Source organism: Parasteatoda tepidariorum, chromosome 7, assembly GCF_982258835.1.
Source record: "Parasteatoda tepidariorum strain Cologne lab strain chromosome 7, Ptep-v5.0, whole genome shotgun sequence".
In the NCBI taxonomy this organism is placed as follows: Eukaryota; Metazoa; Arthropoda; class Arachnida; order Araneae; family Theridiidae; genus Parasteatoda; species Parasteatoda tepidariorum.
The window spans coordinates 112720696-112735216 of NC_141761.1; positions in this window are offsets into that span (position 1 = coordinate 112720696).

The following is a 14521-nucleotide window of genomic DNA, read 5'->3' on the forward strand; positions in this document are numbered from 1 at the left end:
GAAACAAAGAAACAAAACTGACGAAAATAATTATTTCTCACTCATCCAAAATCTAATGCTAAGATAAAGTAGTTTTCATTATTTTTAGCTAATAAACCGAAGGAATTTTAAGCACATTTCCAACTGCAACTTATGTTGCTCATAAGCACTACTGTAAATATAAAAAAAGAACATCATTTTGAAAATAAGTGTCATATGTCATAATAAAGCAAATTTTTCAACACAAAGATGATTTATTTTGATCCGTTTTTGGCTGGCATAAGCTTCCGGAGAAACTTTAAAAAAGTCTTTATTTATTTTAATTTTAAAGCGGTTAGACGTCGATTGATGGTGTTTCTAGTGCACAACCAGAAAAATAACATTAATGGTGATTTTAATTAATTTTAATTTGAAAATTAGAAATTTATAATTTGAAATTCAGTTATCAGCAAATAATGCATTAAAATGTTCAATTTTGTCGTTATGACTTTATCTCTGGACCCAAAATTGACCCAAACAAGACGGTTCACTTGAACCCACCCGTTGCCCCCAACTGTCAACGTCTTGTCCGGTTTCTAATTTGGACAACTCCAGAATTGCAAGAAATTAAATGCACTAAGAAAGTAAATTTTGGAATGGAATGTTTTTCGTCGGACTAATTTTTTAGCGCACATAAATATGCAAGTTCGCGTGAAAATTTCTGCATAATTACTATCAACTTTTAGAACTTGTTGTTTCATAACACAGTTCAGTTGTTACATAAATAGAGAAAAAAGAATTAAGTTAAAATTACTGTACTGTATCGCAATGGGTTATGCATATGTATGCTAAATTGCCATATGTATGACGGGAAAAAAATGTGTGATGCTTTCGAATATGAGGCTTACTAATTCCGCTGGAAATGCGAGTCATTGTTCTTGCAAAGCAGTTGCAAGCATGGAAAGGGTCGCCTAAGGAGAAGAATGGAGAGCAGCTAAGCGTTTTCCGAATGCATCCCAAACATGCTCAGTAAAATTCAAGTCCGGTGATCGAGCTGACCACTTCAACGCGCTGCATCGTTCGCTGAAGATAATCATCCACTACCTGAGCGGCGTTGCATTATTGTCCTGTAGGACGAATTAATCACCTATTGCACCAACAGTACATAAACATCAAAGGATGTCCTCTCTAACCACGTGAGCATTCACGGTTCCATACAGGCGTCCACACAAAGAGATACCACCCCCATTCGCAGACACTCATGTCTCCTTTGACTCCACCATCTCTTTCACGGATGTTTGATGAATGATACCGGGGTCCAGGCTCTTACCAAATCAAGCAATACATAATATCTCTTTTAGAGGCTAAATTTGGACTGGTATGAGAAGAGTAAAGCCATCCAGTGGTCAGCCGTCTTGGCGTTCGTTCCCTTCTATGGAGTGACGAGTTTAGCCCTCAAATGGCTGGTCACCTAGCGAAAAAAACGCGTTCGTGAAGCCTTCTACACTCAGTAGACGTTAACACTTATCTTTCGGTAGTTCGCACCTGGCTCGCACCGACCACAGTGCTGACGTAAAATATCCTAAGTGGTAGACAGATCACGGGTTAGAGTCCCCTTGCCGTCATGGTTTTTGAAACACAAATGCGGATTAGTTCCATGAAAAAATTCCTCCACAAAGGCAAATTTCTTCCAGTATTTGATTTATGAGTTCCCTTGTCTTCTGGATTGGGTCCAAAATGACAACGATACGGAGTTGAACATTAATAGTCGCAAAATAACAATTCGGTTGGCTGTTCAACGACTGTTATAAAATAAAATAAAATCTTTCGGAAGCGAACCGTGATGGCTCAAAGGATTGAGCGTTCACCTTCCAATGGGGTGTACTAGGTTCAAATCTCAGCGATGGCTGATTCATACGAATTCCGTTCCATCAGTTGTAGTTTAAAGTATCTTCATTTTGAAAATTAAATAATAGTAATGATATTTTTAAGTTTAAAATAGCAGTTTTTTAGTTACTAAGTTAATCTACAGTAGAATATTTTTTTTTCATACAACATATTTGTTTTGCAAAAATTATTTCGATTAAAAAGAATATTATCGAAATTTGCAAACAAAATTATTATTATTCACATTTGCCACTCCGTCTCTCTCCTCTTTTAAATTAATCTAAACTTTAAAAGCTCTAGAAAGTTTCAAATTGCGAATTTCATACAATTTTTTTAATAAAATTTAAAAATCTTAAACTTTTATTCCAATTAATTTTGCAAGGTAAATATCAGTTAAAGCTAATATTTGTTAAAGAAATAATTAAAATATCTCCAGAAAATATATTCATTGAATTTAATTATTAATTACTTAATCGACAAATAATTCATTCGAAAGAATATTGCTGACGATAATGTTTTAAAAATAAATTAATCGTGAGGAAATTTCCAAGCATAAAAGGAAACTTTATTAGTCGGAAAATTCAAGTCATAATTGTTTTTCTTTTCAAACAAGCAATTAAGTTTTGTTATCATTAAAGTTCTGTTGAGTAAAAGAAGTTCTGAAAATTACTCAATACTTCTTCGCAGTTTTTTCCGAAAAATGTATAATAAAATTAAATATATTTAAAATCGAGAAATTTCTAAGAACAAATTGAGAAAAGTGTTACAATAAAAGATATTAATTTAAAACAATACTTACGTTTCAAAAAAAGTAAGTCTAGTAGAGATTATTGTGTTTATTCTACATTTAAAACTATTTTTAAAAGAATATGATTATTAAACATTTTATAGCACTTCCTCCACAATGCAAACAATTATCTTAAAAGCGCAATAAATATAATGTGCCTTAGAATTCTCTCCTTAATATATGAACCTGCGACGCGAACCTGCGACGTTAGTTGTAGAAGAATCAGCAGTGGTAGAAGAATCACTAGTTCTATTCAACGACACTTTTTCCTGCTCCGTTTGCTTCCGGTGCTCTGTAATCACGGTAATATTGTGCATTTTTCATTCGTGGACCTCTTGAACCAGTGGAAGTGCTTGTGGTTGCCTCATCGTCTCGCCCTGGAAAATGTATTTGTATTAATAATGTATGTGAATGCGACATAAGGTAATTTCAGAAGAGAAAACCTAACAATCAATTGATATTCTCAAGAGACGTACCTTGACATGACCTTAAATCCGTCGCATTGTCCGTGGGATTGTTTTCTCTCATTTCTTACAATTGTTATCCACTAAATTTGAAAATAAGAAACACTATTCGCGATCGCAACGCTCGAGTACGCCGTCTAGCGGGAGCCTGTAAATATCAGACATTAAGTTATCATGTTTTCATTTAGTTCCATCAAAATCTTTGACAGAATAAGACGCCATTTTTAGCAGCAAATCAGAAACAAAATTTCCCTAAGGAAAAGGCCGAAGAACTTGAAAAAAATCTCCAGAATATTAGTAAATCTTTCAGGAACAGATTACGCCAAACATTTGAAGAAAAATTCCTCAATAATTTTTAATTTCTATTATCAACAAACTTGCAACCGATGACTTCCGATTTCGGATCCTGTTACAAATGTGTGTATTAAGGTAAAATGCATTTCTTCTGCCTTCAATTCATTACGAATTAAAGTGAAGTCAACATTACTTTCGTCATTCCAGTGAATTCAGAACATACAGAATTGTAATAGTTATAGAATATTCTTCGTCGTTATAGAATAGTATATATTTCTGTATCCATATAATTCGGAAAGCAACAATAAAAAATTATCCAACTTACTTGAAATAGTGCCATTTGCTGATTCTTAATTAATTTTAATCGTTTTCTTGGTAAGTATTTTTTTAGTTTTGAAAGAATAAGTTCAACTAGAATTCAGCTATTCTGTTTTTAGCTACATATTCAAATTCATATCAATTATAAAATTTTGCTGTGTAGTATGTTATCTAAAAGTAATGAAGGGATAAACTATGTATCTATTATTTGAGAATAAAGTTTTCAAACAAGGAACTTATCATTTTGGAATTCTCCGGGAATTATAAATCAGGTAAGTGCAATGATTTTTACAATAAAAAATTTGCTTGTAAATATTTTTTTTTCATTTGATGATGGTTCTCTACAGAATGGTTTCTTACGTCTGATAAAGAACTATTAGAATAATAAAAAAAGAAACAATATGAAAGTTTTTATTTCAATGTAAAGAATTCTTAAAATCGTTTTTTTATCCTAAGAATTCTTTATTTTCCGCTTCTTAGTTTATAATTTTTTGATAAAAATTGTTCTCAAAAAACTTTTTCTGAAAAATTAAATGGTATAACATTATGTGTTTATGTATACTTCTTGTATATTCCAATGTTTGAAGTAATATGATTCAGAAAAGTATGGAATAAAAATTCGGTACTTACGTATTAACGCCACCGCCGCTACAGATTTGGCGGTTTTTAAGTGCCGCCAATCTACACTTAAAATTTTTGCGACAATTCCTTAAAATAAAACACTTTATTTAAAATCAAAATAGTCAATCGGATTTCGGTGGAAAATGAGCCGATATAGAGTTTAGCATAGATTCAAAATAATCATATCGCCATATGAACTCTAATAAATAAGATTCCAAATGAAATAACATTTCCAAAACGTACGTTTACCAAGATAAAGTTTCATGTTGTGGGAATTGGTACATTTTCGTTTTTTCGGTGAAATATTTCCCTCCTGAAAAAATAAAATTGCATCTTGTTTTGTTTTTGGCAAATCCCAAAGACGAATTTTCGTAGCACTAAAAATGGCGACAAAAAAGAATTGATTTTTTGTTTTTGTTTCGTCAGCATTCTTTATTTTACGTTTCTTAGTTTCTAAATAATGATTTTTATTGAAACTTGAAATTTTTTGATAAAAATTGTTGTCAAAAAACTTTGTTTACAAAATTAAATTTCATAAAATTTTGAGGCTTATGTATACTTTTTGTTCATTTTAATTTTTGAAGTAATATGATTCTTAAAACTATGGAATGTAAAGTTTAAATAGGCCTTTCATGTTATATCACTAAATTTAGTACAACTATTTCTCGGGCATTAGGTTTTAACTCTTATAAGAATATACATATTTTTTTCTGTTAATGTACAAATATTTTTCCGATGTGTTTTGGATATTCCTTCTCTAATAAAAAGGGATACCATTTTGTTTTCGTTTGCATAAGAAAGAATATCAAGCATTTTTCTTTTTTAAATTTAATTAGCCACAATAAAGAAGGAACGTTGCAATGCTACGTGCTACATTAACGACGACTCTAGAATAACTGAATGACTCTTCATATAGAAATCGCAGGTATTAGTCTCATACAACAACGCCCCCTATAGTTCGTTGCGATCGCGAATACTTTTATGACTTTTATTATTTTTATGCTAGTGAGAACCAAAACAATATGGAAATGAATGAGGGAAAACTGGATCCTACCACGCGATTTCCTGGCCAATAAAAATGTAGCGTTAAACGTTTAACGCAACCTTGTTGGAAGTCGCATAAGAAGTATAACTTCAAAAAGAATTTCTCAAAATTGAGTAAAAATGTACCTAAAAAAGTTTCGAAACAAATATAGTAACATTTGAAAACCCCATGTACTCATTATTGAATATAGAGTAATACTCAATATTAAAATAGCTTTGAGAATCAGTCTTCATTTGTAAATAAACATGGTGTTTGTTACCGTTCTGAAGACATTCTTAATTCGAAAAATAAATCCACCGTTAGAATGAAGATAGTTTATTAAATTTTCTTTTCGACTCATTATAAAGTCACATTTGAGGATGATGCGTCATTTTCCATGATATATGCCATTGTTGAGACTATTCAATTTTGAACATATCTCAATACTCAATAATGAGTACATGGGTTTTCGATAATATTTATTTCGGAGCTTTTGGGACACATTTTTGATCAATTTTGAGAAGCACTTTTTTACAGTGCTGGTTGTAAAACAGGTATTGCTATCAGCATTGCATTGGTATTGTCATCAGCCACCATAACCCGAAACCATATTAAATTTATTGATCTGAACAACAAATTTCTACACCTAAGTAGATAGGCTTTGAAGATAAATGAAATACAAAATAATCTTTTTTTTTCAAATTTCGCTTAAACGCAATAGCTTTTATCACTCATTTTAGAAGTAACAATTTTATTTTGTCTATTATCCTGCGTGTTTTGCTCGTTCAAAAAATGTATAGTCCAGCATAACAATCATTCTGGTACGAAATCAAACGAAAACGTTATCTAACCTTATCTAACTTAAACATTATCGAAACGTTGTAGAAAACTAGCTTGATTGATAACAAAAATTAAACAAATTTAAGAAGTACTTTAAGCATTTTTTACGCTTAATCAATTCACCACGTAATTCATATCATTAATCCATGAATGAAATTAATAAATAATTAATTTTCTCTCTCTCTCTCTAAAACAATATATACAGGGTGGTCCTAAAATATATGACAAAAATGTAAAGTTATGTAGAGGGGACATAAATAAACATATTTCGGATAGGAGTGTGTGTACGGTAATGGCACATTAAAGCACTAGCTTGTGAAGCGGTATGAATCAAAGGAAACTGAAAAGACAAATAAAGAGAAAAGAAAACAAAAAATTATCAACAGTTTACGAGAGGTGCTCGAAAGAGCAGCTACCAACAGCTATACAAGATTCACAACGACGGAGCATGGATCAGCGTACATTAGAAAAAAGGTCAGGCATGTCGAGCACATCTAAAGGAGCAACAGACAAGCGTTCAACAAGATCTTCTTCAGATGTGACGGGACTCCCATACACCAGGCTTTTAATATGACCCCAAAAGAAAAAATCCAAGCAGGTTAAATCAGGAGACTGTGGTGGCCAGGGAACTGGACCACCCCGTCCAGCGGGAAATGATGATTCAAGCTAGCAAGCACTTTTATACGCCGCAGTCATCAGCACTCCCTACCGGCTGAAGGCGGCATTACCGCACACGCAATCGTATACAAAATCTGCTTATTTAGATCCCCTCTACCTACCTTAACATTTTTGACATATATTTTAGAACCACCCTGAACATATATATATATATACGAGGGTTGTCCATGAAATAAAGTTCTCAACAAATTTTCACAATGAAAAACATGTTTATTGGCATTGAATAATACATGTTTGGAAAACTCAGACTTTCCTCTATTTTTCGAGATAATCACAGTTTAGATCAATGCATTTTTGCATGCGGTGTACCATTTTCTTTATGCCTGAGTAGTAGAACTTTGCCGCCGTGCCGTGAAAATAGCTTAAAACCTCCTCTTTCAGCTCATCGCCGGTAGTGAAATGCGTCCCTCCCTAGTGTTTCTTTAATTCAGGGAAGAGATGGTAATCACTAAGGGCCAAGTCCGGGCTATAAGGGGGGGGGTCTGACAGTATTTCATCCAAATCTGTTGATGAGATCAATTGTGACACGGGAGGTATGCGGACGAGCGTTGCATGCTAACAAATGGAGACGCACTCCATTTGTGAGTAGGCCTCTCCTCTTGTTTTCAATCGCTCTCCGGCGGTTCTTTAACGTCTGACAATAGTGATCCGCATTAATTGCTGTGACGGTAGGCAGGAATTCGCACAACAACAACCCTTTCCTGTCCCAAAAGACACTCGCCATCACTTCGCCGGCAGACAGAATTTGCTTAAACTTCTTCTGCTTCGGCGAGCCTGGATGTTTCCACTGACGGGACTGTTCTTTTGTTTCCGGTGTCATGTAGTGGACCCAGGTCTCGTCCCCAATGACGACAGAGTCCAAAAATTCCTCACCATCGGTTTCGTACGCATGAAGAAATTCTCGGGCTTCTTCCACACGTTGCCGTTTGTTGTCATCCGTCAGCATTTTCGAGGCCCACCTTGCACAAACCTTGACATATCCTAAGCGGTCTCTCAAAATGTTGTGAATGCAGGACTTGCTGACATCAGGGATCATCTCGCTAGGATCTCGAACCGCCACCTTTCGATCAATCAGTATTGCTTCTTCCACTTTCGCAATCGCTTCGTCCGAAAACAATGGCCGGCCAGAACGATGTTGAACTGTACGTCCGTCTTTGAATTCTCTGCACCATTTGCGCACATGTTGCACACTCATACACTTTTCCCCGTACACCTCACACAGTTGGGAATGAATATCCACCGGAGGAACGTTTTTCGCATACAAAAAATGAATCACAGAGCGTAATTCGCACCTGGTGTGAGAAACAAATGGAGGCTCCATCTTTCACGCTTACCAAGACAAGAACGAAAGTTGTAGACAGCTCGTCGGGGCGGGAACTGGGAGAAAGGGAGCCTAGCTACACTCCAGTCTCGCCATATCCCGACTAACTCCTTGCGTCCCCAGCTCCTTAGGAACCTTATTTTAAGGACAATCCTCGCATACATATATATATATATACATATATACAAAAATCACGAAGAAAATTAAGAAAAACAATAAGTTTTATTTATTGCGCAAAAGCTGCAAGTAAATAGAACTCATAGTATAAGGAGGAAAAAAATCCAAAAAAAGGTCAAAAATTTTAAAAAAATCCTGAAAAAAAGATCATATCTTTTATTTTCCGGATATTTTTAAAATTTTTGTCCCTTTTTCAGGAATTTTTTTTCCGGTTTCTTGTTATTTTTCTTATTATTTTTCTTTTATTTTTTCTCCTTCTTACATTGCTCTACTGTAATTTTTTCTTTGTATTCTCTACATTTTGAACTTATATATCTGTACATATATATATATATATATAAATTTGAATGCATTTTTTTGAATAAATTAATTAAGATGTAATTATGTCATTAGAATTTTAGAATTTTAGACTGTATCAAACTACTTTAAATTAACTATAAATTAACAATATTGCAATGAATTAATAATATTAAATAGATTTCATTTAATTAATTAGATTGTATTAATAAGATCATAATTAGTTTAAAATAATTATTTCAGAACTTATTTTTTTTATTCCAAGTGCAATTAGTGAAAAAGAAATAAATAAGTCTGAATATTTTTATTCAAAGTAAATTCGAAAGTGTTTATTTAAATGTTATTCAGCTATAATGCTTTTCAGCTATATAAAAAAAGCTTAAATGTTTTATTAAAAAATATTTGCAGAATAATTTTAAACGCTTTTTAAAATGAACTAAATATTGCAGAATCTGAATAATACATTATTGTATAAATTTTTAAAATATTACTAAAACTATCTAAAATGATGTAAATAAGCATTAGTATTTTATTTTTTAACCACATCTATTCATAAATGAAAACTTCACACATTTCAATAAAAAAGTAATTTTTTATTTTTATAGTAGACTTAATAAACATTATGCGATAGACAAAATTTCAAACGAAATCAAAAAATTCATATTTTCAGAAAACGGCACTAAGAGAAATTCAGGATAGTAACGCACCATTAACAATTCTTTTGTATTTAGAATAAATTTTCTTGAAGCTTCTAAATCTCTAACGAAGCTTTTGAGATTGCTTTGATCTGTTTTAAATAGCAGGCAACGGTTATTTGGCCTTTGATCTAATGTCCATAGGAGTTAAGTTTACGTTTCAAAAATAGAATTCGTTAATTTCGATCTGGTGAAAGAAAAAAATTAGTTTAGCATATTTTTAGCTGGAAATTTCAGTACAAATTAAAGGTTTATAATTTATTTTAGATAATACATGAAAAACTACTGTTAATGTGTATAAAAATAAAGCGTTTTAAATAATTGCATTTAAAGCATAAATAATAGCATAAAAATGAAAATACTCCAGTTTCTGTTAAATAAACTGAAACGAAAATTTAAAATGACAGTAGAAAACATGAGACAAACAGGATGCAATGTGGATAAAAAGTGGTTTAACCAATTAGAGAAAAGGAACAATCTGGAAAGAGGAGAAAGATATGTGGCAGTGAACTTTAAGTGTGAAAGATGTAGAAATCAAATAAAAACAAATTTCCAAACTTTAGGTACGGATGAGATACAAGAAAGATCATTAGCTGAATTATTAATTTTTTAAAAAAAAGATATGGAAAGATTACTAGAAGTCAAGGTTAGTAGCTGAAGAGCAGTGTTGAATGATTTTAGCAGAGGAAACCTCAAACCTATAATTAGAATTCCAACTAAATAAGGTAGTGAAAGATTGCTTAATATCACGATATTAGATTTTTGTACGCAAGATTGCACACACACGAGAAATTTGATATATACACCAGCTATATATATAATTTGTTTAGAGGAGAAAAAAAAAAATTTTAAGTCTCAAATTTATTCCAAATTTTAACAATTTTGGGATAATAAGGCAAAACAATCAAATTGTTTAAATTTAAATTAGAGAGTTTACTGGAACAAGTTTTAAATTTTATATAGATAGTGTTTCGACTTTTTTTCATTACAGATGGTGCCACTGGATTTTATTAATAAAGAAAGATTTTGTTATTATTTTTTTTCCTTCCCTTTTTAATTAGATTTTATTCGCTATGTTCGTAGATGAGTAATATTATGTTTAGCAATAGGGCCGATGAAAGGTCAATTACTCATTTATTATTCAATGAAAAATATCGCAATGCTATGTATAAATCATGCTCTGTTAATCAATTAAAGAAATAGAAGTAAATTTCGGTAAGATTTTGAAAACTTTCTCTGTTGTGCTAAGTTGCTATTGTTTCATTTTCCCACATTGTATTTGTTTATTTAATTCTTATGATTTTCTACTTAATTTTTATGATTTTTCTATTATATAAATTTTATGATTTATTAAAAGTTCATTCCAGATAGAATATATAATATTGGAAGAAAATTTATGGTCAACAGCGATATCTTTATGGTAAAAGAGCGCTTCATTGAAATATGATTAGTTACTACGGGCATTATTGAACAGTTACTTTTATTTAACTAAATCATCCTAATTTCGTGTCATTTTTCTTTTTTCTTCTAATTATTATTATCGAAAATAGCGTTGAAATTGGTTCAATATTAGATTCTTAATTTTAGTTTAAAGATTTGGGGACTGATTCGACACTCTCGCCAAATCTTGGAAATTAGGATTAAAAATCTAATACTGAACCCATTTAAAGGCAATTTTCAAAAATAATTAGTATTAAAAAAACAAAAATTAAGATGATTAGGATGAATAAATTAAAATTTCATTTTCTGACAGAAAATTAATTGCCTTAAAATTAATTGTACACACGTTTTTTTTTTTAATATTTTTTTTAATTTTTTTTTTTTAGTTTTTAAAGTAACTTAAAACTACAAATGTATACAATAGTATTTTAAACCAGTATTCTTTAAAATGTTGAAATAAAATGTTGAATTTTATTCCATACAGGCTGTTATATTATACTTTGAATAGTCCGTAAATGCTGTAGTCGTCAAATAAAAATTAGATTTTTGATAAATTATGTTGCCTGAGAGAGAAAAATCAACAAAGTATATAAAATTTCTGGAATTTATAAAAAAATAAAGAAACGAAATTAGACTAAAAGCAAAACGTAATTCATAATGTAAGTTTTAGATGAATGTAAAACAATATTATTCGTCATCGTTAAACTTCAACTCAAAATCCATATCCTATTATCGGAACATTGGCAGGTTTAAGTTTAAAAATGCATAGGTAATCAACGCTTGAAATCTCGTAATGATAAATAAATATGTTTCTAGAAAGAAAACTAAAAATATTTGTTTTAAAGCCAGCATCCCTCTCTCACATAAAGATAGAATAAAATTCTGTTCAATTACCATATGCAGAGTGATTCCGGTGAGCGAATTCAAATTTAGATTAGAATTGAGATTTGCACAGCAACCTGCGCTCGAACATGCCATCGTATGCTGATCGTACTTTTTTTATAACCGTTATTGAACAGTCGATCCAATTTTAGGTTTACACTTACTAATTATACTCCGAAGCGTTGTAGTTTTGAACCCAATATAGAAAACAAGGAAATCCTGCACCAAGTATTTGAGGGAAATCTGTCTTCGTGGAGGACTTTTTAATGAAACTAATCCGCATTTGCGCTAAATGTAGAGGAAAACCACGAAACCTTCCCGCGGTTAACCAGGCGTCAAGGGTACTCTAACCCATGATCCGTCTATCTCTGGTGATATTTTACGTCAGCACTGTGGTCGGTACGTGCCGGGTGCGGAATTCGAATCGACCTGCCATCGCTGGGATTTCAACCCGGTTCACCTTATAGTATGGCGAGCGCTCTATCCCCTGAGCCCCACCGCTCTATCATAAAGATTTGATTTTATAATATAACTGTCGTGGAACAGCCGACCAATTTTATGGGTTTATGACTACTAATATTTAGCTCCGTAGCCTTGTCATTTTGAACCCAATCCAGAAGACAAGGGAACTCCTGGATCGAGTATTGGGAGAAATTTGCCTTCGTGGAGGAGTTTTGATGGTGCTAAGCCGCATTTGCGTTATATGGAGAGGAAGACCACGAGAACCTCCCACGGTTAACCTGACGGCAAAGGGGACTCTTACTCATGATCCGTCCACCACTGAGGATATTTCATGTCAGCACTGTGGTCGGTGCAAGCCGGATACGGAATTCGTACCGACTGGGATTCGAACCCGGTTCGCCTCATTCGAAGGCGAACGCTTTATCCCCTTAGCCATCGCGGCTCCTATCATAAAGATTGTGAACAGCAAAATAGCCATGAAATACTTGTTTTACCCGCATTTTGTCTTTGGTGACCAATGTGTCAAGTCTGCCCTGTTCACTGCCAAAGCATAAAAGAAAGAAACATTGAATTCTGAATATATTTGATTTAAATTTTGATAAAAGAAATTTTAGAAAGTATGTAATTTACAAAATATTAGTACCAGTATAAATTCCCACGCAAGCCAACCCATAAAGGAATTTCGGCCGGTGAAATTTTCTGTAATGGTTCATCAACAAATTTTCAATTCGTTTGTGCACCACATTCACTCGCAGTTTTGAACACTAGCTTCGTAACGTCCTATGCAGATATAAAAATTTTATTTTATTTTATTATCAATTGACGGTTTCACTTACATACTGATTTTTGCATTCATCAATTTTTGTGTTGTTAAGCGTAATTAGATTTGATATTAAAGATTAATATTTTATTGCAATTTCAGAGATCTTTTGCAAGGCAAATAACAGTTCATAATCTTTCTATATCAATTAAATTATCAATTATATGATATAAAAATTTGCTTCTCCTATTATTATTCGTAATGCTTACAAATAAGAGACAATCATTAAGAGATAGAAAATGTTACTAACGGGAAGCATCAGATATATTTGGATGAACCAGTAATACTATCTGAGTAACTGAAAGAAAATTAGAATACAAAAAAACCATTCTGATCTAATTTGAAATAAAAGAATGCTTTTTCGTACGAATGAAAACGAATCTAATTAATTTAATAATAAAGCTTTCCAGGAAGTATCGATGCCGAAAATTTATTTTTGTGACATGAACAAAAAACATTTATGGAGATGGATTTGTATTATTTTGTAATAATTACTATCCGAAAAAAAAATTGATTCTCTATCAGCAGAAAAATTTAGAAATGAATCTCCTTCAAAAATATTTGCTTAATTTGGTAAATTAAAAAAAAAATATTTGTATTCTGATACGAAATAAAAACGGAATGAATTTGTACCTATTTATATTAAAAAATCGTATGTGCCGGAGCAACAATTTTGGATTTATATTTTGTTCAATTGCTCAAAATAGAGACTGGAAGAAATAGAAATTTGAAATTATGAAGTATATGATGGTGTAATACAGTCGAACCCCGATTTAACGAATTCATAGGGACCAAAATTATGATTCGATCAATCAAGGATAATTCCTAATATCGGGGACAAAATTAAAAACAAAATACCATGCGGAATATCCGAACATCTCTAATAAGCAAATACACAAAAAAAAAAAAAAAAAAAAAAAAAAAAAAAAAAAATAGAAATCTTACACTTTTTATTCATGAACTTAAAAAAACAGCTAATAACTACGCGCTGATTCATTTGAAATTTTAAAGCATTTCGTGAGTAAGGTTTGCTTATTTCCTTGATTTCTCATTGTAAAAAGTTCTTTTTCAACGTTCTTTTTCATCTCAAAACACTCTTTCATTTACTGTATTAGGGTCCAAACCGTGCAAAGTATCAGAAAAAGTAACACTGGAGATTCATTATCATCGGCTTCCGTGTCGCTATTCATTGTTTCCTATAAATCTATTTCTCTAACTTCATAAAATTCGTTAACTCGCGAAATTTGGTAAATAGGGGTTCGTTAAACCGGGTATCGACTGTACATACATTGTATAATACATATATGGTTACATAGCAACTTAATGAGAAGGTCCTTTCTTAATGAGAAGGTAACTTATCTCGATGTCATGAAATTTAAAACAAATTTATAGAAAAATCTCACTTTGGAGAGCATTAAAAAAGGGGGCAGAGTCGTCAATTCTTTCTCCGACAGTGAGAAAATTCATACGCGTTCTCTCAACAATGCGTTCGGAGAGAAGTTTAAAATGTGATGGTTTCGAATTAGCGTCCGATCGCAAATTTTCGCTCTCTTTTC